This window comes from Mustela putorius, unplaced genomic scaffold, assembly GCF_011764305.1.
Source record: "Mustela putorius furo isolate JIRA1106 unplaced genomic scaffold, ASM1176430v1.1 tig00537284_pilon_pilon_pilon, whole genome shotgun sequence".
Classification (NCBI taxonomy): Eukaryota; Metazoa; Chordata; class Mammalia; order Carnivora; family Mustelidae; genus Mustela; species Mustela putorius.
This window is the reverse complement of record NW_025422422.1, coordinates 2,153,941-2,181,844: the sequence shown is the minus strand read 5'-3', so window position 1 is coordinate 2,181,844 and position 27,904 is coordinate 2,153,941. Positions and strand designations below refer to the sequence as shown.

General features: G+C 41.8%; 1 protein-coding gene across 5 annotated transcripts in view; it reads right to left on the bottom strand.

Moving 5' to 3' along the window:
• The window catches only part of PUM2 (pumilio RNA binding family member 2), a 104,316-nt gene extending 85,157 nt beyond the window's left edge, over positions 1-19,159 (bottom strand). For 2 of the 5 annotated variants that reach the window (XM_004745872.3, XM_013052950.2), the window contains exon 1: positions 19,005-19,157. The gene's annotated coding sequence lies outside the window, so the exon portion shown is untranslated. Of the gene's footprint in view, positions 1-19,004 lie in introns of all 5 variants that reach the window. The other 3 variants (XM_013052949.2, XM_004745871.3, XM_004745875.3) reach the window with 3 other exon arrangements.
• Between the last annotated feature and the right edge of the window lie 8,745 nt (positions 19,160-27,904).

The following is a 27,904-nucleotide window of genomic DNA, read 5'->3' as shown; positions in this document are numbered from 1 at the left end:
ATAGTATTATAATTAGTTCTACTTTAAGGTGATAGTAGAAATTAAGCTCTGGGGTCAAAGGGGCTAGGAACTGTGTCTTAGCTATCTATACATGCTCAATATATCTTGAATAAAAAGAAGTATTTTTTATGGTATGAAATGCAAATTCAGATCACAAAACCAAGTATCTGGATAGTAACTGCTTAAAAATCCTTCATATATATTAATACACAATGCTCATTCTAATGGGATAGTTAACAAGGCTCTTCAGACTTTCTGCAACAAAGATGACATTTATCAACAAAAAATGTCTGATAACAACTTCCCAATGGCACTACTTTTCCCTATTAGTCCTGTAACACTTGAAGGCTACTTGTGCATCGATTACAAAAAACACAAAATTACATGAAAACTTAATTAACTATAAGCCAATGTGAATAGTTACTTAAGAGGCTTATGAAATATTCTTAGTAATCATCCTTCCTGTTTTTTTGTTTTTTTTTTAAAGATTTTATTTTGAGGGGCGCCTGGGTGGCTCAGTGGGTTAAGCCGCTGCCTTCGGCTCAGGTCATGATCTCAGAGTCCTGGGATCGAGTCCCGCATCGGGCTCTCTGCTCAGCGAGAGCCTGCTTCCCTCTCTCTCTCTCTGCCTGCCTCTCCATCTACTTGTGATTTCTCTCTGTCAAATAAATAAATAAAATCTTAAAAAATAAATAAATAAATAAATAAATAAATAAATAAAAGATTTTATTTTGAGAGAGAGAGAGAGAGCATGAGCAAAGGGGAGGGTCAGAGGGAGGAGAAGCGGACTTCCCACTGAGCAGGGAGCCCGATGCGGGGCTTGATCCTAGGACCCTGTGTTCATGACCTGAGCCAAAGGCAGACGCTTAACCGACTGAGCCACCCAGGCACCCCTGGACAGTTTTTAATAGACATAATCATTGAGCTATAATGGTATCCACTGCAAACAAACAGGAGCTAAAGTCCTTAAGAGTATCTTCATTTCTTCAGCATATTAAACCACTCTGGCAAATTTATCAACAAATTTATTTAGTAATACCTTTTCTTATCCATAAGAAAGGTAAACCTATCCAGGCTTAAGTATCTGTAGTAGACCATTAACATTCAAAGATTTTACATTGCAAGTTTCTTTCTTTTTTTAAAAAAGTATTTTATTTATTTAACATATTAAAAATATATTTATTTAACAGAGAGATACATAGCTAGAGAAATAACACAAGCAGAGGGAGTAGGAGAGGGAGAAGCAGGCTTCCCGCTGAACACGGAGCCCAATGCGGGGGCTCAATTTCAGGACCCTGGGATCATGACCTGAGCCGAAGGCAGGTACTTAACAACGGAGCCACCCAGGCACCCCAACATTGCAAGTTTCTGCTAATCACCATCAACACCTAGTAATTTACTTTTTCTGGAGGCATGAACTGAATCATAACACTTTTCTTTTGTGTGTGTGTGTGTGTGTGTATACGTTTTATTAAGTGTAACTTTAAATGCTGAGGCTTTGAAAATTTTTTATTTAAATTCTAGTTAACATACAGTGCAATATTGGTTCCAAGGAATAGAATTCAGTGATCATCACTTACGTACAACAACCAGTGCTGCTTGTAACAAGTGCCCCCCTTAATAGCTGTCACCCATCTAGCCCATTCCCCACCCACCTCCCTCCATCAACCCTTAAGTTTGTTCTCTGTCATGAAGAATTTCTTAGGGTTTGTTTCCCTCTCTCTTTTTCCCCCTCCCATATGCTCATCTGTTTCCTTTCTTAACTTCCACACATGAGTGAAATCATATAGTATTTGTCTTTCTTTGGCTGACTTATTCTGCTTAGTATCAATATACTCTAGCTCCATCCATGCCGTTGCAAATGGCAAGATTTCATTCTTTCTGATGGCTGAGTAATATTCCATTGCATATATATACATCTTCTTTATCCATTAATCAGTTGATGGACATTTGGGCTCTTTTTATAGTCTGGCTATTGTTGATAATGTTGCTATGAACACTGGGGTGCACATACCCTTCGAATCAGTATTTTTGTATCCTCTGGGTAAATACCTAGTGGTACAATTGGTGGATCACATGGTAGTTCTTTTTTTAACTTTCTGAGGAACCTCCATACTGTTTTCCACAGTGGCTGCACAAGTTTGCATTCCCACCAACAGTGCAAGAGGGTTCCCCTTTCTCTGCATCCTGGCCAGTATCTCTTGTTTCTTGTGTTGTTAACTGTAGCCATTTTGACAGGTGTGAGGTAGCATCTCATCTTGGTTTTAATTTGTGTTTTCCTGATGATGAATGATGTTGAGCACTGTTTCATGTGGCTGTTAGTCATCTGGAAAGAAGCCTTCTTTGGAAAACTATCTATTGATGTCTTCTGCCCATTTCTTAACTGCATTAACTGTTTTTTGGGTGTTGAATTTGATAAGTTCTTTATAGACTGTGGATACTAACCTTTCGTTTGCAAATATCTTCTCCAAGGGTCCCTTTCAGTTTTGTGGACTGTTTCCTTTCTGTGTGTAAGTTTTTTTATCTTGAAGTCTCAGTAAGTTCATTTTTGCTTTTGTTTGCCTTGAATCATACACTTTCTAATGGTATTGAACAAGTCACTTAGCTCGTCTAGTAGTTGAGCCAAGAACCACACTAACATTTTTTAATATTTGCTACCTGTTTGTCCACATACTTCATGGGGTAATTATATAGGCTTGTTTTCCCAGTCAGTATTACTGACTCAACTATACCAAGGAAAAGTCAAGTTTTACATTTTGAATGAAATTTGGCATGCATGTGCGTGCACACATACACTTGAGTATTAATATAGATTCCAGAAACCAGAATTCTTCAAAGACCCTACCTCAAATCTTCTAGCAAGATCAAAAATTAGATTATTCCAACATCAGCATTTAGACAGTAAATACAAATTTATCAAGTATTTCCATGCAAGCCTGTGTTAGCTCTGAGGATAAATCTCACAGAGAACATATTTTCAAAGAGGCAAAATAGAATAAATATTTAACTTACATATATGCAAATATGAAGCAATATTCTTTTTTCCTTAAAATTCTCTCAAAGGAAAATTACCATGTATCTGCGACCTTATGAAGTCTCTTGTTTTACAAGGCAGTCTTACAATTGCTTTTTTTGGAGAAATAAAATACTGCTTAAGGAAATCCTTTTATTTTGAAATATGAAATACTGCTTAGAAGATCTCCAAAATAAATTGACCTCAATCAATCCTGGTTTTTGACACTTTTAGGTAACACCTGAGAGAAGCAGGTCAAATTAACATGAAGTAAAGACGATATGCTAGAAAAAACTGTTAGATAACACAAAGTGATCCTAAAGAGTCAAAGATACAAGTGAAATATCAAAGATATATTATGAAATGAGCTCCCCCAAAGGGAGTATTTCTAAATTAACATTTTATGTGATTTAATGCTATCATCTTAAAAGTAAAATAAGCAAATAAATGTCCCATGATAAAATATAAAACAGCATCACCACCTACGAAAAATTGTCTCAAAAGAGTAACCCACTAAACCTTAATCTAATAAAGTCACCAGATCTAAATACTGTTTATCAGAAACATGAGCAATATAAAAGCACAAAGTCAACAGATAACACAAGTAATCATCTAATCCAGAGGAGAGGGAGAGGACAGAAAAGGGACAGGACAGAAAAGAGTATTATTCAGACTAAGAGGTTCAAAGGCAAATATATTATGGAAACCTTCTCTGAATCATGATTTTAGTAAATCAAAAACTTTTGAGAAAATCAGGGAAATATAAATACAAAATCAGTATATACAATATTCATGAATTTTGTTAATGGTAATAATCACAAGAGAATTTTTTTTTTTTTTTTTTAAGATTTTGGGACGCCTGGGTGGCTCAGTTTGGTTAAGCAAGTGCCTTCAGCTCAGGTCATGATCCCAGCGTCCTGGGATCGAATCCCACATCAGGCTCCTTGCTCGGCAGGGAGCCTACTTCTCTCTCTGCTTCTGCCTGCCATTCTGTCTGCCTGTGCTCGCTTGTCTGCCTGTGCTCGCTCGCGCGCTCTCTCTCTGACAAATAAATAAATAAAATCTTAAAAAAAAAAAAAAAAAAGATTTTATTTATGGGGCACCTGGTTGGCTCAGTGGGTTAAGTCTCTGCCTTCAGCTCAGGTCATAATTTCAGGATCCTGGGATCAAGCCCCACATTGGGCCCTCTGCTCAGTGTGGAGCCTGCTTCCCCCTCCCTCTCTGCTTGCCTCTCTAGCTACTGGGGATCTCTCTCAGTCAAATCAATAAATAAAATCTTTTTTAAAAAAATCTTTAAAAAGATTTTTAAAATCTGTAAGATTTTTTTTAAAGATTTAAAGAATCTTTAAAAGATTTTTTTTTAAAATCTTAAAAAAAATAAAGATTTTATTTATTTGAGAGAGAGCATGAGAGGGGAGTGAGGGACAGAGGGAGAAGCAGACTCCCCACTGAGCAGAGCGGGCAATGCAGGACTCAACCCCAGGACTCCAGGATCAGGACCTGAGCAGAAGGCAGCCACTCAACAGACTAAGCCACCCAGCCCCCGTGAAATGTATATTTTAGTGAGTCTTTATCAGGAAGAGAATTTATGCAAATATATACATAATATAATCTTTTTCTTCATCCCCACTGTGGAGCCCAATGAGGGGCTTGAACTCACAACCCTGAGATCAAAACCTGAGCTGAGAGCAAGAGTCAGACGTTTAACTGACTGAGCCACTCAGCGCCCTGAAGAATTTAAGGTTAAACTGGCCTCGAGTCTGGGAGTTGCTTTGAAATAGTCTTCTATAAAAAGTAAAACATTAGGGGCGCCTGGGTGGCTCAGTGGGTTAAGCCTCTGCCTTCAGTTCAGGTCATGATCTCAGGGTCCTGGGATCGAGTCCCGCATCGGGCTCTCTGCTCGGCAGGGAGCCTGCTTCCTCCTCTCTCTCTGCTGCCTCTCTGCCTACTTGTGATCTCTGTCTGTCAAATAAAAAAATAAAATCTTTAAAAAAAAAAAAAAAAGTAAAACATTAGATTTCACATAAGGTTGAATATCAGTGATAGATACCCAAAGATGCAATGCATTATTCTTCTTCTGAGTTTAACAGTTCCATAATAAAGCTTAATAAAATTTATATATAACAACACGACAGAAGACCATGTGAAGCAGGTGGTATTCAAGCAGGACCCTGAGGGATAAGTACAATCTGAAACCAGTCCTCCTTTTTTGAACAAAACATTTATAAACTGCAGCTTACAAAGGTAGTTACTCTCCACAAGGTTTACTGACTTAGGGTCTAAGTTATTGTATAAACTTAGTATCACTGATTACTTTCTCAACCATATTTTTGACAAGTGGCCAATGAACACCCCCCCCAAAATTGATTTCCAAATGAACACAAACAGCTTTGGACTATTTTTAGCAAATACCATCCCCCAAAACGAACAATTTTTTTTTTAAAGATTTTATTTATTTATTTGATAGACGGAGATCACAAGTAGGCAGAGAGAGAGGAGGAAGCAGGCTCCCAGCTGAGCAGAGAGCCCGATGCGGGCCTCGATCCCAGGACCCTGGGATCATGACCTGAGCCGAAGACAGAGGCTTTAACCCACTGAGCCACCCAGGTGCCCAAAATGAACAATTTTTTTTTTAATTTTATTTAAAAATCTTGAGTGAGCATGCACATGTGGGGAGAGGGAGAGAATCTCAAGCAGACTCCCTGTTAAGTGTGGAACCCAACATGGGGCTTGACCTCACAAACCTTAATATCATGACATGAGCTAAAATCAAGAGTCAGCAGCTCAACCAAGCCACCCAGGTGCCCCCAGGGAACAAAATTTATTTAACACTCCATGTGATGCCAGAGACTGTACTAGGCACATTATAACTGATTCTTACCACTATCCAGCAAAGTAGATACTGTATTCTTACTTTGCAAGTAAGGTAACTGTGGCCAATTTCCATATCCTAATAGACAAAACTACTAAAATGGCAGATTTTACACTGTCAAGATTCCAAGGGTTCCATGTTCTTTTCCATATCAACCAAGCATAAACTGAAAGTCAGCTTATCTGTTAATTATACAATTCTCTTAAGCCCCCCACCCCAATCTCCTTTAGCTTACTATTCAAGTCCCCTGAACAGATCTTTACCATTTATCTGTTCATATGCAAATACTGCAAACTCAAAGTTTGGCTCAAATGCCACTTTCTCCATCAAACCTACTCCCAAACAATCTTTTTCTTAACTTCCATGGGATGTAATTTGTTTTTGTTTTTTCAATGTACTAATATCTTATTACCTGTTAAGACTTTTTTTTTTTTTTAATTTTATTTATCCATTTGACAGAGAGAGCGAGCAAGCAAGTGCACAAACAGGGGAAGCAGCAGGGTGAAGGAGAAGCAGGATCCCCACATGAGCAGATATCTGGATGCAGGACTCAATTCCAAAGACCCTGGGATCATGACCTGAGCCACAGGCACATGCTTAACCAACTGAGTCACCCAGGTGCCCACCTGTTAAGACTTTAAAACTTCTCTATTATCAGAATTAGGATAGAAAAAACATGTAGCACAATTATGCAAACTATTCTGGTCACGCCAATGTTCCATGAAATGAGGGAGAGGATCAAAGGAAGAACACTAAGGATAGTGTGTAACAAGAAGGGAAACTGATAACATTATCACCTATGAGTCCATTTAAAAACATGAGATAAATTTAGGCATATATGGGAAAAAAAATCCAGGACATAAGTGAAAAGGTAAGGTGAAAAGCAGTCTACCATTCAACTTTTGTAAAAACAGGATAAAATAAATACGTATGTACAGAGGAAACGACCAGAAACTGTGACACAACTGTTATTAGTAACACATCTGGGAAAAAGGAATGTATAATTTTTATTGTATATTTAGGAGTTACTTACTCCTTCAATACGTCCCACTCACTACTTATCTCTTCGAAGATACTTTAATATACACATGCTGGAAATCACTTAACACATTAGTTCTTATTGTCAAGTGAGGTTGGAAATCAATGGCCTTATACATGGTAGAAGTCAATCAAGTTTTTTTGTTTGTTTGTTTTTAAATATGTCATTCATTTATTCGACAGACAGAGATCACAAGTAGGCAGAGAGGCAGGCAGAGAGAGAGAGGAGGAACCAGGCTCCTTGCTGAGCAGAGAGCCTGATATGGGGCTTGATCCCAGGACACCAGGATCATGACCAGAGCCGAAGGCAGAGGTTTTAACCCACTGAGCCACCCAGGTGCCCCTCCATCAACTATTTTTTAAGTATACCTATACATGAGACACCTGAATAGCTCAGCTGGTGAAGTGACTGTCCTGGGCTTGGGTCCTGATCCTGGGGTCCTGGGATGGAGCCCCACATGGGCGGGGGGGGGGGGGTAATCCTTGCTCAGCACGGAGCCTGCTTCTCCTCCTGCTTGTGTTGCCCCCTTCACTGTGTCAAATAAATATACATAAGCTATATATGACTTACAAAGAAACATACCAGAAAGACATCTTTCCCATAAACTAGGCCATCACTTAAAAGAAAAATATTCTGGGTAAAAAAAAATTCTGGTCTTATTCGTAAACTTTTAAGGGTTTTTAAGGAAGTATAAAGGATTTACATGCATACCCAATACCAACTATAGTTAGTATCTCTAGCCACACCTTCATGACACGTTGGGTTTTAAAAAAGCAGAAATCTACGGATCCCTGGGTGGCTCAGTTTGTTAAGTTGGCTGCCTTCAGCTCAGCTCAGCTCCGAGATCCTAGGATGAAGTCCTGCATGGGAGCCTGCTTCTCCCCTTCTCTCTCTCTGCCTGCTGCTCCCTCTGCTTGTACACCCCCCCACCCTCCACAACCCCCACCCCCGGCTCAGTGAAATGAATAAACAAAATCTTTAAAAATAAAAAAGCAGAATATTTGTAGATCTAAATATTGCCTCATCACCTGATTTAAAGGCACTGCACTTATGTAGCTAGTACTTAGTTTTCCAACCACTTATCTCAGTTAGTCCTACCCTACACTTTTGATATATTCCTCAAAGTGTTAAAAAAAAAAAAAGGAACCAACCAAATCATACCTTTTAAACCCCTCAATGTATTTGACTTTCATACTTCTAGTTTTTTTTTTTTTTCTTAAAGATTATTTATTTGAGGGCGCCTGGGTGGCTCAGTGGGTTAAGCCGCTGCCTTCGGCTCAGGTCATGATCTCAGGGTCCTGGGATCGAGTCCCGCATCGGGCTCTCTGTTCAGCAGGGAGCCTGCTTCCCTCTCTCTCTCTCTCTCTGCCTGCCTCTCCATCTACTTGTGATCTCTCTCTATCAAATAAATAAATAAAATCTTTAAAAAAAAAAAAAAAAAAGATTATTTATTTGAGAGAGTGTAAGTGAGAGAGATCACAGAGGGAGAGGCAGAAGCAGACTCGCTGCTGAGCAGAGAGCCCAATGCAGGGCTCTGTTCCAGGACCCTGAGATCACTGACCTGAGCAGAAGACAGATGCCTAACCAACTGAGCCACCCAGACACCCCCATATTATTTGCTTTCAAAAAAGTAAATCTCCTAGTATTGTTTCTGCTGAGAAAGTACTGGCAAAGTTTAGAAAAAAACATGAACTGTTTTTCAGGTATTTTTATTTTGTTTTTCAAAGATTTATTTGGGAATGCCTGGATGCCTCAGTTGGTTAAGCACCTGACTTGATTTTGGCTCAGGTTATGACCTCAGGGCCTTGGGATTGAGTCCCATGGTTGGCTCCATGCTCGGTGCAGAGGCTACTTGAAATTCTCTCTCCCTCTACCCCTCCCTCCACTTGCCCTCGCTCTGCCTCAAATAAATCTTAAAAATAAAAAAGATCTTTGAGAAAGTGCACTTGTGAGCAGGGCAGGAGGAGAGGAGCTTAAGCAGACTTCCTGCTGAGCATGGAGGCTCTGTTCCATCATGACCCTACTAGGATCATAACCTGAGCTGAAACCAAGAGCTGGACACTCAACAACTGAGCCACCCAGACACCCCATAGTGAGCTGTTTTGTTTTTAATTTTCTATTACTCCTACTGCCCAAGACTATCACTGATCTCAATCCCAAAGCCAAAATACTCCATCCAGTTCTATGAACAAATTATGACTGAATGAGATTAACCACTAAAAGAAGCTAACTTTTTAAGTTTTGTGCCCGGAAGGCTTAACCATCAGTAAAACATACCACAGTAAGATTTGGCATGAAGCACCCCAACTTCAAAACCACTGGTTCTCAAACCCTCAGTGCATCAGAATCTAGGCAGAAGATTTAAAACTGCACACTCAGTTCCCACTTATATAAAACTTATTTGAGTTAGTCTGGGCAGGGAAACAGGTGCAGATTTTTACTGTTTTGTTTTTTTTTTTTTAAGTTCTCCAGATGATGTTCCCTGTACAGCCAGGACTGAGACCCTTACACATTATAGAACTAAGAAATATATCCACAAACACCCTATTGCTTTTCCAAATAAAAAATTCTGAATCATTCATCATGATGTAACAGAAGAATCTCAATCAAAAGATCAGAATATAGTTCTTTCTTTGTCCTAAACGAGGTGAATGATCTCAGAGCACTTGAACACTGGTCGTGTTTCCCCACTTGCATATGAGTATATGCCTCCCTCATAGGATTATCATGAAAAATAAATGAAATAATATATGAAATTAAGGGGCGCCTGGGTGGCTCAGTGGGTTAAGCCGCTGCCTTCGGCTCAGGTCATGATCTCAGGGTCCTGGGATCGAGTCCCGCATCGGGCTCTCTGCTCAGCAGGGAGCCTGCTTCCTCCTCTCTCTCTCTGCCTGCCTCTCTGCCTACTGTGATCTCTATCAAATAAATAAATAAAATCTTTAAAAATATATATATTTGAAATTAAAATATAAGTGCTTTCTAGAGTATTAATGATCTACCATAATGAATGACTATTTTCTTGTTTAAAAAATCAACATAAAATCTTCTAACTAAGGAATTAACTTTACATAAACACCAACATGAAAAGAATAAACTACAGAACATTTACTGCAGCACTGCTTGCAGTGGTTAAAAATAAGAACTGAACAAGAAACCTCTGAAACTAGTAATACACTATATGTTAATCAACTGAATTTAAATGAAAAATAAAAACATAAACTCAACAGAAAAATGGTTTAGCAAAATAAAAATCTATATACTGAATGTTTTAAGATACAGGTACAAATTGAGTAAAATGTCTGTGATAGTAAATAAAAATACCTAGTCACCTAAGTTGTATCATATGAAGCCATTTTTGTTTAAAAGAAAGGAGTAATACAATTATGTATCTGTGTGGACTATGACAAAATAAGCACTGAATTGAACTCTGATAGGAGAGGAGGTACTTACTGGCTTTATCTTTACATTTTTTCTGTGTTGTAATGCTCACTAAAGTTAGCAAAACCAAGTTTTTTTGTTTTTAAAGGTCCTGTATTAATACTATTTAAATGTATTACAGTTCAGAGACTTTATCATAGAATAAAGTACAAGTAAGTGATCCTGTGTTATTTTCAATTCACTTTAGTACTAGGTTGAATGCCCACCAAGTGAAGACTTGTCTCAAATGCTCAAATAGTTATCTAGCAATTTTCAACTGTTACAAATAATCAATCAGAACCAATATAGCACCAAGGAGAAACATCCTAAAGAAAAGGCTGTAACAGAACTAAAGGAAGTCATTTCAGTGCATGGTCTGAGACAACTGAGAAAAAATAAAAACCATTCAAAGCAGCAGACTTGAATGCAGTTTTAAGATTTTTTTTTTCCTAAATGTTTTTATTTTTCTTATGAGAGAGAGAGAACACAAAAGCAGTGGGAGCAGCAGGCTCCCCACTGATCAGAGAGCCTGATAAGGGACTCAGTCCCAGGACTTCAAGACCTGAGCTTAAGAACACTTAGTAGAGGGATGCCTGGGTGGCTCGGGTGGTTGAACTGCTGCCTTCGGCTCGGGTCATGATCCCACCCTCCTGGGATAGAGTCCCACATCCGGCTCCTTACTCCACAGGGAGCCTGCTTCTCCCTCTGCCTGCTACTCTGTCTGCCTGTGCTCCCGTGTGCAAGCTCTCCCTCTGACAAACAAATAAATAAATCTTCTTTAAAAATTAAAAAAAAAAAAAAAAAAAAAGGAATACAGTTAGTAGATAGACTGAGTCACCCTGGAGTCCGGTACTTTTTTTCTTTAGACCACAATTTTCCAAAGTGTTTTCCCTAATCACCAATTCACAATGTTCTTTAAAATAAGGTTCCCTGTCCAATACACTGAAGATACACTGCTCCCTGGTATCCATTTGTTCTTTTGCAAGCTGAGCACATGGTCATTCCAGAATTCATTCTCACACAGTAAGTCCTACAGTTAAAACTGCTTAACTTTAATCCAGTATTATCATAACTTTCTTCTGTAAATATGTTAATGCAAAAGAAGTTATTTTGAGCAGTATTTCTAGTCATTTCTAAGAAAAAGGAAAAAAAATGTTAACATTTCAACTCCCTTAACTTTTGTCTAGGAAAAGCCAAAACTTACAACAGTTAAGTTTTAGAATATGTTCAGTCTGTGATGACTACTATGGGTAGTCTATGAAAAAAATATATGAGCTGTACAAACTTTTCAATTAAATAAGAGTAATCTTTTAGGTCGTAAGTATGAGTTGTGACTCTTAAATCCCTCAAATATTCATGAACAAGCCTTGAACTGGTGATTACTTTTTTCCCAGTAACTTGAAGCGAGATGACCTAACCAGTTTCTTTCTTTCTTTCCTTCTTTTTTAACCTAATCAGTTTCTTAAAGATGTTGGAGGTCTAAAAAACTTTTCCAAGTGCCTGTGTGGCTCAGCTGGTTAAGCGTCTGCCTTCAGCTCAAGTCCTGATCTTAGGGTCCTGGGATTGAGTCCTGCATCAAGCTCCCTGTTCAGCAGGGAGTCTGTTTCTCCCTCTGCCTGGTTTCCCCTGCTTGTGCGCACTCTATCTTATCTCTGACAAATAAACAAATAAGCCTTAACAATAAATAAATAACTTAAAAAAACAAATGCCTAGAAATTCAGACATTTCAAACAAATGTCTGAAAAGAGAAACCAAATCTGTTAAGTTTCGAGGATTACCTAAATTATATACCAAAAAAAGGCCTCTGAAGAAATATTCCTAAGCAGAATTTAAATGAAATTTATATGCATTTAAGTCTAAAAAAATTTTTTTAAGTAGGCTCCAAGCTCAGTATGGAGCCCAACTCAGGGCCTGAACTCACAACAACCCTGAGATCAAGACTAGATGCTTAACCTACTGAGCCACTCAGGCGCCCCTTAAATAAAAATTTTTGAAGATTTTATTTATTTGAGACAGAGAGAGAATGCACGAGGGGTGGGGAGGTGAAGAGGGAGAGGGAGAAGCAGACTCCCCCACTGAGCGTGGAGCCCAACATGGGGCTGATCCCACACCCGAGATCATGACCTGAGCCTGAGGGAGATGCTTAACCAAAGGAGCCACCCAGGCGCCCCTAAACTGAAATTTTTGAGGGAGGGGAGAATGCATGCATGCACACAAGCAGGGGGAGTGCACAAGCAGAGGGATAAGCAGGCTCCCACTGAGCAGGGTACCCTACCATGGGGCTTAATCCCAGGGTCCCGGGATCACAACCAGAGCAGAAGGCAGATGCCTAACCTACTAAGCCACAGAGACGCCCTGTCTAGTCATATCTTCTCAATTTTCCCTACTTCCACGTCAAGTTCTGCCATTCTCTCCTATCAGGGTCATTACCCACACTAATCCCTCTCGATGAAGCCATTTCACCTATCCCTTGACTAAGTTCATTTCTCCAAGTCTTTTTTTTTTTTTAATTTTACACTCAATAACAAGGACCTGGTACCTCCGATATCTAAACAAAGTCTGGGGGTGCCTGGGTGGTTCCGTGGGTTAAGCCTCTGCCTTTGGCTCAGGTCATGATCTCAGGGTTCTGGGATCAAGCTGGGCATCAGGCTCTCTGCTCAGCAGGGAGCCTGTTTACTCCTCTTCCTCGGCCTGCCTCTCTGCCTACTTGTGGTGTCTCTCTCTCTCTCAAATAAATAAATCTTTAAAAAAAAAATAAAGGAAGTCTGGCACATCAAAGGCCTACAAATCTCAAAAATATTGTCCAAGTTTCTGGTAGTCTACCTTGATAAGAAAATAAAACTTTGAACATCCAGGGTAACAAATGGGACTGAATATTCCTCAAATAATAATCCATGACTATCTTCTCAAACAGACTCACAATAAAAACTAGCAAACGGGGATGCCTGGATGGCTCAGTGGGTTAAGCCTCTGCCTCTGGCTCAGGTCGTGATCTCAGAGTCCTGGGACTGAGCCCCGCATTGGGCTCTCTGCTCAGCGGGGAGCCTGCTTCCCCACCCCCCCCACCTCTCTGCCTACTTGTTATCTCTGTCAAATAAATAAATAAAATCTTTAAAAAACAACAACAAGGGGCGCCTGGGTGGCTCAGTGGGTTAAAGCCTCTGCCTTCGGCTCAGGTCATGATCCTGGGGTCCTGGGATCGAGCCCCACATCGGGCTCTCTGCTCCGTGGGGAGCCTGCTTCCTCCTCTCTCTCTGCTTGCCTCTCTGCCTACTTGTGATCTCTGTCTGTCAAATAAATAAATAAAATCTTTAAAAAAAAAAAAAAAAACAATAGCAAACAATTTATCTTTGACAAGTTCCTAGACTCAGTACTCCCCTTTCTACTAGTGTAGGAGTGAACAAAAGGACGTTAAGACTTTCCCTTGGATTCATTTTCAGCAATCTATTACACTTGAACTGCAAGGTGGTCCAAGAAAACATCTCCAGAGAAAACTTTAGCTATCATCTTCTCAAACTTTCAAATCTTATTTATATCAGACTGTAAAGATTCAGACTGTACTACAGAAAATTTAGTATTTTACATTTATTCAAACTTCAAAGTGCTGACAGATACTAAACAGATGGTAATAAATGAACTGGTCACCAAAATGGAAAACACAAGCGGCTCCTACCTAAATACTAAAAATGTCATTTTTAGTATTTAACAAAACCATCCATATTTTTCTCTACCTACAATTTGCCTTATCTTATCTGACTGCCTAGCAAAGACCTATACTTAAGGTCAGCTTATTTCTACTATTTATTCACCCTTTTCAATGTCTGAATGAATAAAACCAGTAGCATTTTACACAGCTGAGACAGTATTCCACTGATCCCTAAGTAAGTCTTTCAAAACCACTGCCTAAAATCACAAGACCACCACCTTGAGATCTAGAGCTCTTTATATGAGATAGATACAGTAGAAATCACAAAGATTCTGGGGTGTGTGAGTGGCTCAGTTAATGAAGCACCGACTCTCGATTTGGGCTCAGGTCATGACCTCGGGGACCTGGGATGGAGCAGTGCACTGGGCTCCATGTTCAGCAGGGAGTCCACTTGAGGATTCTCTCTACCCGCCCATCTTGTGTGCTCTCTCACTCTCTCAAATAAATGTTTAAAAAAAAAAAAAATCACAAAAATCTATCTTCAAGGATGGTTTTGAAGTGTCATTTTATAGTCAATTTCACCAAATCCCTTCCTGGAATGCAAGTTTTATGGTTCAAATGTTACCTTTCACCTTAGGTAGGCAATAACGACTGCCTTTTTTCTTTCCCTATCCCATTGTCAGTCCAAAGTATTCTGACATTCCAAGTACTACCTACCCCTTTTCCCTTCACACTTCTTCCCCTTTTTTATGCTTGCCAGTTACAGTGAAATCCTGAGATATGAACGTAAGGTGTACCCATTTGTATGTTTTTCTATTACTCTACTCCATTTTTCTAGTACTCTACTCCAACATCTTTTATCTCCCAGAAGAGAACAGTAAGTGAATAAGAAGTAAAAATCTATAATATGTAAACTAAAAATGGATGGGATTACAGTAGCTGCATTTGCAGAGGTGAAATATACTAAAGAAACCATGACTTTACCAATGTGCTTGAATAGCCCACACTTTTTTAATTCTTTAAAGCACTTTAGAAAAATACAGAAAGGAGCCAGGAAATGGTCAAGTAAAACTTCATTTAAGAAAAAGGTCAACAGGGGTGCCTGGGTGACTCAGTGGGTTAAAGCCTCTGCCTTAGGCTCAGGTCAATGGTCCCAGGGTCCTGGGATCGAGCCCCGCATCGGGCTCTCTGCTCCGCAGGAAGCCTGCTTCCTCCTCTCTCTCTCTGCCTGCCTCTCTGCCTACTTGTGATCTCTATCTGTCAAATAAATAAATAAAATCTTTAAAAAAAAAAGAAAAAGAAAAAGGTCAACATGGGATGCCTGGGTGGCTCAGTGGGTTGAAGCCTCTGCCTTCAGCTCGGGTCATGGTCTCAGGGTCCTGGGACTCAGGACTTGAGACCCTGTGTCTCCGGCTCTCTGCTCGGTGGAGAGCCTGCTTCCCCTTCTCTCTCTGCCTGCCTTTCTGCCTACTTGTGATCTCTGTCAAAATAAATGAATGAAAATTTTTTTTTTAAAAGGTCAACAAGGGCGTCTGGGTGGCTCAGTCAAGCATCTATCTGCCTTTGCTGCCTTTGGCTGGGATCCAGTCCTGCACTGGGCACTGGGCTCCCTGCTCGTTGGGGAGCCTGCATCTCCCTCTCCCTCTCCCTACTTGTAGCTCTCTCTCTCTCTATCCCTCTGTCCAATCATTCAATCAATAACCCCCCCCCCCAAAAAGTCAAGGGAAGACAAAAATGTCCACAATTTCATTAAGAATCAAATGACTTGGGACGCATGGGTGGCTCAGTCAGTTCAGCATTTGCCTTCAGCTCAGGTCGTCATCCCAAAGTCCTGAGACTGAGTCCAGCATCAGGCTCCTTTTTCAATGGGGAGCCTGCTACTCCTGTCTGCCACTTCCCCGGCTTGTGCTTGCTCGCTCTCTCTGACAAATAAATAAAATGACTCTCTAGTAGGTGACACTGTTTAATTAGACAAGTTTTAGCTTTCATTTATAAAGTAGCTGAGTTGGACAAAAAAGTCACTAAGGAAAAAAATACACTAACTTTGTCTGGTAACATACCGCTACCTGAAACTCTAAGAAGAAAAAAGCATTTACCATGAACCTACTACCTATGTACTACTTCTATACTGTTTCATTGGAAAGGCTTCAAAAGTAATCTGCAAAAATTCACTTTCCCACTACAGAAACAATACATTTCAAGTGAAAAAGGTCCATCTATATTCCTAAATATAAATATCATTATTAAAATATTAGCTTCTAGGGCACCTGGGTGGCTCAGTGGGCTGGTCTTAAGCATCTGCCTTAGGCTCAGGTCATAATCTTAGGTTCCTAGGATCGAGTCTGGCATCCAGCTCCCTGCTCAGTGTGGAGTCTGCTTCTCCCTCTGTCTTGTTCCCTCTGCTCATGTTCTGTCTCCCTCTCAAATAAATAAAAAAAAATCTTAAAAAAAATATTAGCTCCTAAATAATGAGGTCTGAAGGGAAACTTTTCCACCACATCAGAATTCAGAAGTGAGAGACACAGAACTAGACTGATAGCAAGCAATTTAAGTTTCTCCTTTTACTGACCAAGCTACAATCGAATGACTAATTTAGACCTAGGCCAGAGAGGTTCCTACCACCACGCCCCTTAATTATCCTAAACTGGTCACAGATAGCACTGGACAACTGATGGTCCTCCAAAAAGGGGCAGTCTATCATGGTGGCTGGCCTCAAGAAGCAGAACAAAGCACTTTCTGCAGGGGGCAGACTTCCAAAGAGAAAGAGAGGAAAGAGGCTAAGCCATAGTCTTAACAGTTCCTTCTTACAAATTCATCAGGCCAGAGTGAAAAAAGCGGGACAAGAGGGGCCAAGCCGGACTATTTTTAATACCTTCTCAAAAACAGCAAGAAATCTACCTAATACATCACAAACCAATTTATTAATTATTAGTGCAATTTTTATATTAATCATACACCTACCAGTAAAACAGCCACAAACTATGAATTCAAGCCAGGTATTTAAATTCAGGTATTTAAAATAATCCTAAATCTTAAAAACATGAAAAAAAAAATAGAGAATAGTTTGCTCTGTTAGAAATCCAACAAATTGAAAGAACCTGAGTCCGGGAGACAGGAACCAACATCCACTTGAAATTATGAAAATCTTATCAATATCCATAGAAAGCAAGACTATCTGGTCACTGACCAGATTGGCTTTGATGTCACACCTGGCCCAAATCCCTGATCATAGTTGCTTCTGCTAAGTACATACACAGGAAGACAAATTATTATTTCAACACCAGGAGGACTTATAAACAAGTATGGAAGGTTTAAGGGACACAAAATCCTAGTATATCTTTGTTGAGACTGCATAGTTTGGCTTATATGCTTGTAATGCCAAAGAAAAGTTGGTCTATTAAAGTGGACAACCTTGTAAGACCAATTTAAACATGGCAGTAATTTATACTTTTAAGCTAAAACCTTACTAAATATTAAAACGTCTAAGGGAACTTTACACTCAAATTAAGAAAACTACGTATAAAAATTAAAGTTTCAATTTTCTTGAAGATGTTCAAGTTTGTTAATAGCAAATTTAACTTGAAGATTAACAGCCAGACTTGTACAAATAAGAAAAAGGAACTTAAAAAGCTTAAAAACCAGGATTCTGAAATACAACTAATTTATTAAATCAGTGTAAGTCTTTGCTGGGTAAAAAAACCGCCCTTCCGGACACCAAAAGACAATTCTAAATAAATAAAGTTCACCAAAAATTGAACTTTAAAAGACATTCATGCAAAGGGAAATATTAACAACTATTCACTATGCCTGTGCCAATGAAGCAAATCCTCTATTTAAAAAAAGTATTAAAAGAATAACAACAGAAACGTAAGCCCATTAAAAATATTTGTAATTGTATTCTAAATAGGATTTCTAACCAGAATTCCTTAAATTGTCCTCTGATACTCCAGGTCACATGGTGAGTCACCTATTAAACACGAAATCTAAGCAGTAAACAAGCTTTTAAAATCCTTAGGTAACTTCCTTTATTAAAACTGTTTTCTTGATATACCTTTACAAATATTAACAGTTCTCTTAAGCGTTTAAAAGCATTTGTCTAATAAAGCTTTCTCTAAAAAACCGAAAAAAAAAACCCATCACCACTTTTCTTAAGATCTCACAATACCCGAAATCCTGATTTTAACTGACATTACTGTCTTATTACACCTTATATGCTGGTAATATTAACCCTCACGATGTCTAAATATGTGTTAGAATGAAAACCTAAGTTAAGAAATAGGGTTTTCCCTAGCTGTGTTCTCAGAAGCAGCCTAACTTTTACAAGCGTTTGGGATAAAACTTTTAACAATTATCCGCAAATTTGGCCCAAACTAACTACTGCTAAAATGTCTGAAGCCTCTAATCTTTTCTTTCATTTTAATTTCTATATCTGAGTGTCAAAGCCTGTTCCAGGAACGAACATAACATTCCTTAATAATAGCACCTAAGAGTCTAACTAACCCAAGTCGCTGTTCCTTTCATATCCACACCTGTCTGCCGAAAGCTTTTCCTGGACACACTCGGGCCCCCAAGAAATCCCGTATTTGTTTTCATAAACCCACTCCTTCCTCTTCGCCCACTTCAAACTCGCACACTTCTCTGGATCTACCGTCCTCCCCCCTCTTAACGACCATGGGCTGAACGGACAGCTCGGTCCCTAACCCCCAGCGCCCAGAAACCCAGGACTAGTGGGGTGGGCCCCCCAGCGCCGCAAGGCAGAGGCGTGGGGGAGGAAAGGAAGCGGGAGAGCCGAGCACCCCCCCGCCCGCGCCGGGCGCACACCCCCTTCCGGCACCCCTCCCCCCGCATTGTGCGAGCGGGCCCCGGGCCCCAGGCCGCAGCTGCCCTGGGTTCCCCCAGGCCTGTCCGCCCTCCCGCCCTGCGGGCTGCTCCCGCCGAGACGGCCACACAAAGCCCAGGAAGCCAGCTTCTGTGGCGCCAGAGCACGGGGAGAGGGAGCAAACGCGGACTGACTTACGGGGCTGCTGCGGCCGCGCTGCCTCAGCCGGAGACACCGACCGTTGGGCACACGGCGGCGTCGCTCTTGGCCGTCCTTCCCTCCTCCGCCTTCGGTGGCGGCAATATCTTCTTTCTCCACCTACCTCCCTCCCCCCCACCCCACCTCCTCCTTCTCCTCCCCCTCCTCCTCCGAACCACCGAAGTACCGAGGGTGAGACACAGAGACTCACAACAACATGGCTGCCACCGCCGCCTCCCCTCCCCTCCCCCCCCGCCCACCGGCCGCGCGCAAGGCACTCCGGGAGAAAGGGGAGGGGGGAGCACTCACCGACGTGCGGCTCTTCTCAGTGGCTTTCGTCGCTTCTCCCGCGCTTCTGGCGCCGGCCGGCGGGAGCTCTGCGCGTGCGCACGCTCTCTGCGCTCGCGCGTTTCGACCGTCCCTTAGGCGTGCGCTCCCCCGCCCTCACCTTGCGGGCTCGCAGCTGGTGCTAGGTGCGCGGGGACGCGCGCGGGAGCTCGACCGGCGCAGGCGTGGTGTCGCCGAGCTCCGCGTTCGCCTCTGTCTTCCCGCGTGCAGCCTCGACTTCCGAATTCGCTTACCCTTCGCTTCCTCCCTGGTAGCTCATTGTTCGCCGCTGCCTGTGCGGATGTCAGTTGCCTGTGACCGCGCAGTACTCCTCGAACTTCGCCTCTGGGGTGCTGGCACCCACAGGAGCCGGACAGTAATCCAGGCCCTTAGGGTTCATCCTTCCCCTCTCCCCGCAACAAGACGATGGAGACGCATTTGGGGTGGGAAAGTGAACCCCTTAAAATGGACTGTCATTCTAGTTGCCTCCTGGGCAAGTGGACCCAGCTCAGCACATTGCCGGCGCACAGTGCTTGGCCGGGGTAAACACAAAGGAGACCCAGGTCCTTCTGGGCTAGTGATTCTCACTCGCCGCCCGATTTTTCATCACCCGCGCTCGCCAAGTGCACCGTCAGGTCCGCACGCCGATCCCCACCGCAGCAGTTAGGGACCGATCCCGCGCTGTCGTCCTGTCCCTGTGGCTTTGGTAGTGATGATTCCAGGCTGGAGACCCAACCGTAGTCTGGCCCTGTCACACAGCCGACATGTGGTAGGGGCACCGGCACTGTGTTGTTCTCCATGGTTGGCACAACTCTCTGACATTCTGTAGTTCTGAAAAGGAGTGCTGTGTGATTTTTCTTCCTGGACGACTGTAAGCTCCATGATGGGCTTGCAGGAGAATGAGTGTTTTATCCACGCGCAGGCACACGTGTGTGTGTGTGTGTGTGTGTGTGTGTGTCCCAGGGCCTGGACCATAGTAGTGTTCAAAGATTATATGTTGAATGCCTGAACTTCTCGGTTTTTATTTTTTTTTATTTTTTTTATTTTTTTTTAAAGATTTTATTTATTTACTTGAGAGAGAGCATGAACGAGGAGAAGGTCAGAGAGAGAAGCAGACTCCCCATGGAGCTGGGAGTCCGATGCGGGACTCGATCCTGGGACTCCAGGATCATGACCTGAGCCGAAGGCAGTCGTCCAACCAACTGAGCCACCCAGGCGTCCCTCGGTTTTTAATTATTACTGAAAGCATGTGATATCTGAATCTGCCTCAAGACTTTTACCTGTGGCCCACATTTCAGGCTTCGAGATATTTCCAGCTGAATATTCTTCCTGGCACCAAACAGAAACAACTTAGACCCATCGCCCAATTCTTGTGTTAGCTCAACAGTTGGTATACCAGAACCGATTGAGTACCCCAAGTTAGCCCTTTGATACATCCTTGTCTGTTTCTCTTATACCTTTCTCCCCATACCGAATTTTCACTTCCCAAATATTTCTGGAGACGGTTTTTCCTCGTATATCCTCATTAATACTAGCCTTGCTTCCCAGGTCTGGATATCTAGAGCGAGCTCTTACTTTGCTTTCTTGTGTTCAGTCTTGTTTGGTCTAGTCAGTTCTGCTCCCTGCCATCTAAAATGAACATCTGATTCCTGGCTCTTTCGCCTCTCCTTTAGCCATTCCATAGCTTCCTATCACCCACGACAGCATTTCCCGAGTATGTTCTATTCAATACTAATAGATGTTCCTTCAAGAAATGTCTCATGATCAGGTAAGTATGGGAGACACTGAGATGCGCATACGTTGCCTTCTTCCCCTTCCACTGGGCTGATAATAGCTGAAGAGTCTTTATGTACAGTTGCCTCATCCAGGTGAAAATTGATGGAGCCATCAGAGCCCTCCCTCAGCATGTGGAATTAGGACTAAGAGACCCCAGTATCCCTCCGGGAAGTCTCTTGAACCTGGCACCTCTGGGCTGATTTTTCCCACAGTGTGGACAAGGAACCCATAAAGAAAACTGGAGTTGAGAGAGGAAAAGAGAGCCCTTTCTTCCTGTACCTTGCTAGCAGCTTCTACCCTTGGATTCTGAAACACATTCCTGGATCATTTAACAAATTCTGCTTTTTTTTTGCCTAAGCTAAATGAAGTCAGTTTCTATTACAACCAAGAGTCCTAACTAAAAGCTATGTGAAAACCATCCTTACTATTTATTTAGTGCTTACAGGATATAAGCTTTGGTAGCCGCTTTGGTAGTGGTGATTCCAGGCTTGACACCCAACTGTAGCTTTGGTAGTGGTGCTAACAGTAGGTAAGCACTAAAGCACTTTTTTATCCCCCCAAAGATTTTATTTATTTATTTGAAACAGAGAGAGATCACAAGTAGGCAAAGAGGCAGTCAGAGAGAGAGAGGGAGAAGCAGGCTACCCACGGAGCAGGGAGCCTGATGCCATGTGAGGCTTGATTCCAGGACCCTGAGATCATGACCTGAGCTGAAGGCAGACACTTAACCCACTGAGCCACCCAGGTGCCCCTAAAGCACTTTTCATACATTATTTCATTTAATGCTCCCAATATCCCCAGGAACAGGGCAGCTTCACCGGCATGTGACCAGTGCAGTCCTACAAGGCCTGAAGCTTTAGAAGCTTTAGGAGAGTTCCACAATTGGTTTAATGCTCTGTCATCGCCTTCCAGAAAGTCTTAATAGGAAAAGATAAATTTTCATTTTGCACTGGGCTCCATAAATTATATAACCTGTACTGTTTATGAGGTATTATCTTTATTTGACAAAAGCCTTCTTAGTATCTTTAAAAACAAATTATGCTTTGTAAATATGTAAGTGAGGGACGTAGTGTGTATAGCACTTCCCAAACAAATTTAACAATGGAAGACTTTTCTTTCCGGTAAATCTCTTTTCGAGGCTTTGTGCTCTGCAGAATTCGGATCAAAGTCCAACTCTTCAGCGGCCTGACTCCGCCTACCTCCAGCTCCTGATTCACCTGGCACGTGAGCAGTTTCTTGCTTCTGTGCCTTCACACACGCTTTGCAATCTGGCTTTGCTCATTAGGCGCCTTCTGATTATTATTGGCTTCTCTCGTATATTCACCTACAAGGAAAAAAATGCATTCCTCAGCTACTGTAAATATCAGGTGTGCCTGATAGTTAAGGTGGACATTGTAATTGATGCCTGACAGCCATTATAATCACCCGGGGAACTTGTTTGAAATGCAGAATCTTGGCCCCATTCCAGAACTACTGAATCAAATTCTGCATTTTAACAAGACTCCTGGGCAATTTCTCTACTTAATAAAGTATAAGAAGCAATGGTAAATCAATCACAAAAATTCCCTCTCACTTGATAGGAACTGGTTCTGTCGTGGGTGTGTTTTTCATTTAGAGCCTGTGGGACACAAAAACGTGCCAACTCAAAGCAAGGGGGTGTGGGGGGAGCCTGGCTCTCTCTACTTCTGTACGTAAACAAGAAAGCATCTTGCCCCCAGTTCAAGCTGACAGGAATTCTATCTGCTAGTAGCTCACCCAGAGTATTCATTCTCCTTGTCTTCTTTAGTAACAGATCCTCTGGATGTCCCTGTGGGCTAGAAAAGACACAGGGTGGAAGGAGTAGCCTGATTTCCAAGCAACACAAGTTGCGTCTTAGGAATGTTTCTATATGGCCTGTTAAGACAAGTGGTTCTCAGCCAGAGTTGCACATCAGAATCTCCTGGGGGAACATCTGAATTGTATCATTCTCAGGCCCCTTCCCAGCTATTTTGATTGAATGGTTCTGGTCTGGCTGAAGCCTGGATATGGATATTTTTAAAAATGCTCCCTGGTGATTATAACATGTAGCCATTGCATACCTCTAGTTTAGACAGACTAATCTTGGAGCATAATGCCATTTTAATATTCTCTATGAAAATACTGCTTTCCATTGGGACTGCTAATGAAACTTCTTGTAAACTCTTTTTACAACTTCGCTATTTTTTTTAAAGATTTTATTTATTTATTTGACAGACAGAGATCACAGGCAGGCAGAGAGAGAAAGAGGAGGAAGCAGGCTCCCCGCTGAGCAGAGAGCCCAAAGTGGGGCTTGATCCCAGGACCCTGGGATCATGACCTGGGCTGAAGGCAGAGGCTTAATTAACCCACTGAGCCACCCAGGTGCACCCAACTTTGTGGTCTTTATAAAAGTAAATAAGCAGGGTGGCTCAGTCAATTGAGCGTCTGCCTTCAGCTCAGGTCATGATCCCAGGGTCCTAGGATCGAGCCCCACATTGGACTCCCTGCTCAGTGGGGAGCCTGCTTCCCCCTCTCCCTCGGCCTGCCTCTCTGCCTACTTGTGCTCTTTCTCCCTCTGTCAAATAAATAAATAAAATCTCTTTTTAAAAAAAGTAAATAAGCCCTTTATAAAAATTTCAAGAAATAGGGGCGCCTGGGTGGCTCAGTGGTTTAAAGCCTCTGCCTTTGGATCAGGCTCAGCAGGAAGCCTGCTTCCTCCACTCTCTCTCTGCCTGCCTCTCTGCCTACTTGTGATCTCTCTGTGTCAAATAAATAAATCTAAAATAAAATAAAATACAGTGTTGAACTCAGTCTTACTTGAATTTAACAAAAGAAGTGAAGGAACTGCTCAGATGCATATTTTTTCATTTTCAGAGAGACTGATTCATAAGATTTTTCTCAAAGGTTAACTTGATTTAAAAAAAAAAAAATCATACTAGGACAGAGGGACTTTTTCAACTATGTGCTCCAGCATTGCTCAGTAGTGTGTTCCGTGCTATGAAAGAGAAATTAACACTCTTTCGCTTCCTTCTACCTCTTCCCGGTACTTCCTAATTTTTGACTCGTATTATTTTTCATCATGTCAGGGTTTATACCATTTACATTCTATTGTTATCCATTTTTCTTTTGCTTTTTCTTAATTTCAGTATTTAAATGTATTTGTCATGTATAGCTTCTTCATTTCTGATTTGATTTTGATTCAGTTACATGGATTTCATCATTTATCAGTTAGCCTTTACGTGGGTTTCAAACCACGCCCCACTATCATTTCCTCGCTCCCAGTTCTATGGGTTGGTCAGTTGGGCTGGGTTCAACTGGGAAGTTCAGTTGATCTCTTCTGGAACTACCTGAGCAGCTGGCCAGCTGGTATCGAGGCTGGCTGGAGCTGTGAGGCTCAGGTCTGGTGGTCAACCAAGACACCCACAGCCCCTCCTGGAGACTTGCTTAGGCTTGGTTGCACGGTGGCAGAGAGTGAGAATGGAAACTGCCAGCTTGGAATTCATGTCATGGCCCTTCTGCTGCATCACTGGCCAAAGCAAATCATAAGGCCAGCCCAGATTTTAAAAAGATGAAGAAACAGACTTTATCTTTTGATGAGAGAAGCTACAAAGAATTTGAGTGTATTTGCAATCTTTTGAAAGCCTGATATTCCTGAAGTTTTGAAAATGCCTTCCTAGACAAAGCTCCAAAGGCAAGGAAAACAAAGGCAAAAATGAACTATTGGAACTTCATCAAGATAAAAAGCTTTTGCACAGCAAAGGAAATAGTGGACAAAACCAAAAGACAATCGACAGAATGGGAGAGGCATATACAAATGTCCTATCAGATAAAGGGCTAATATCCAAATGCTACAAAGAACTTATCAAACTCAACACCCAAGAACAAATAATTCAATCAAGAAATGGGCAGAAAGGAGCACCTAGGTGGCTCAGTCGTTAAGCTTCTGCCTTCAGGTCAAATCATGGTCCCAGAGTACTAGAATTGAGTCCCACATGAGGCTCCCTTCTCGGTGGGGAGATTGCTTCTCCCTCGCCCTCTGCCTGCCACTCTGCCTGCTTGTGTGCTCTCTCTCTCTCTGTCAAATGAATAAACGAGATACCACCTCACACCAGTCAGAATGGCTAAAATTAACAAGCCAGGAGAAGACAGATATTGGCAAGGATATGAAGAAAGGGGAGATCTTATACTGTTGGTGGGAATGTAAGCTGGTGCAGCCACTCTGGTAAAAAGTATGGAGATTCTTCAAAAAGTTGAAAATAGAGCTACCCTATGACCCAATAGTTGAACTAGTAGGGATTTACCCCAGAGATACAAATTAGTGATCCGAATGGGCACCTGCACCCCAATGTTTATAGCTGACCTGTCTACAATAGCCAAACTATGGAAAGAGCCCAGATGTCCAATGACAGATGAACAGTTAAAGCAGCTGTGGTGTATATATACAATGGAATAATATACAGCCATCAAAAAAAGAAATCTTACCATTGGCAAGGATGTGGATGGAACTAGAGGGTATTATGTTCAGTGAAATAAGTCAATCAGAGAAAGACAGTTATATGATCTCATTCATACTTGGAATTTAAGAAACAAAACAGAGGATCATAGGGGAAGGGAGGGAAAGATAAAACAGAATGAAATCAGAGAAGGAAACAAACCATAAGAGACTCTTAAAAATAGGAAACAAACTACTGAGGATTGCTGAAGGGAAGTGGGGGTGGGCGATGGGGTCACTGAATGAGGGACATTAAGGAGGGCACGTGATGTAATGAGCACTGGGTGTTGTGTAAGACTGATGTATCACTGGGGACGCCTGGGTGGCTCAGTGAGTTAAGCCTCTGCCCTGGGCTCAGGTCAGGATTCCAGGGTCCTGGGATCGAACCTGGCATCAGACTCTCTGCTCGGCAGGGAGCCTGCTTCCTCCTCTCTCTCTGCCTGCCTCTCTGTCTACTTGTGATTTCTCTCTCTGTCAAATAAATAAATAAATAAAATATTAAAAAAAAAAAAAGACTGATCTGAACTCTACCTCTGAAATTATACACTGTATGTTAATATTGAATTTAAATAAAAGAAGATTTAAAAATGCCTTCCTGTTTTATTTAAACTTAAACGACTATTCTCGAGTCTTGCTGTCTCCCTGCACCCTCCAATGCCCTCACACCCAGAACTTTGTGGACACTGTGCTTATGGAAGACTCTTAACTTCTACAAATCAAGTCTTCAGCTGATTTGATTTTAACCTACTTAAGAGTTTTTTTCTCTACTTTTGAAGTTTGATGTCTTAACCACAACGTATCTTGCTATCAATCAGTTCCTAACAGATTTTCTTGTTATTACAGTATAACCCTGATATTTGAAATTAAGTTCTTTAATCATTTCAGGGAAATATTTCTGTAAAACAACCCTGAATATTTTTTTTCTGACTTTTGATTTTCCTACTTCATGGATAACAATTATTCTTATTTGGAACATCTTGTACAACTTAAAGCCAATGAGAAGACACTCTTAAAAAGAATTTGGGTGTTGGGGCGCCTGGGTGGCTCAGTGGGTTAAGCCGCTGCCTTTGGCTCAGGTCATGATCTCAGAGTCCTGGGATCGAGCCCACATCGGGCTCTCCGCTCAGCAGGGAGCCTGCTTCCTCCTCTCTCTGCCTGCCTCTCTGCCTGCTTGTGATCTCTCTCTGTCAAATAAATAAATAAAATCTTAAAAAAAAAAAAGAATTTGGGGGTTCCTGGGTGGCTCAGTCATTAAGCGTCTGTCTTCAGCTCCTGCATCAGGCTCCCTGCTCTGTGGGAAGCCTGCTTCTCCCTCTCCCATTCTCTGTGCTTGTACTCCCTCTCTCGCAGTCTCTTTCTCTCTCTCTGTCAAATAAATAAATAAATTCAGAAAAAAAAAAGAAATTGGGGGAAAAAAAAAATCTTGTCCCTCACATGTATCATCTCCTTGCTAATTACTTTACTATCTTTGTCTTTTTCTTCTGAATTCTCTATGATTACATCAAGCATTTTTCTCCATGTGATAAATTCAGTTTTCAGCCAAAATGTCAATGGTGCAATGTCACCATTGGTCTTGATGTTTCCTTAGCTCTGCAATCATCCCTTTCATCTCATTTTGACATTTCCTCATCATCTGTGCTATTAATCTACTGTCTCCCAGCTCCAAACTTTGCGGTGCTGAGACTGGGATTCTGCAAACACTTCTTCACCAGTGGGCAACCTGGTAAACACTGTCAATAGTGGGCACATGGAAAGAGATGAGAAGATGGGAAAGAGAAGCCTCTTGCTCTTTCCACTTGTTATTCCTGTTAGCAGAATCCCAAGGCAGCACCTCTGCCCAAGTGCAGGAGTTGGTTCCAGTTTCTGACTTCTTTGCCTGCTTCCAGAACCAGGCTGCTGATCCTCCCTGGGAAAGCTGAGCAGTGGCTGAACATTGCCCCCCTCCTCAGAGGACTTGAGACCCTGTTCCCCTGAGGACTCCTCTCCAAATCCCAAGGTAGTAGAAACAACCAGGGTGCCCCCTCCCCAGAGGTCCAAGTCCCAACTCTGTGGGCCACCTCCTTTGTTTCTAAGTTCAGCTAACGTCCCCCTCTTTTCTTGGTTTCCCCAGGAATGGCAACTGTATGACTAACTCGACTCCCTCCTCATGCTTCTCCTCACACCTTTTGTTTTATCAGCCTGAGCAGTTCCTATATTCCCTCTGTTAAATTAACCCATGTGGTCTCTGTTTTCCTGACAGGTCCTAAACTGATGCATCTCCTTCTAGTACTTCTTATAGTTTTGTGATGAAATAGTACAGCATAAGCTT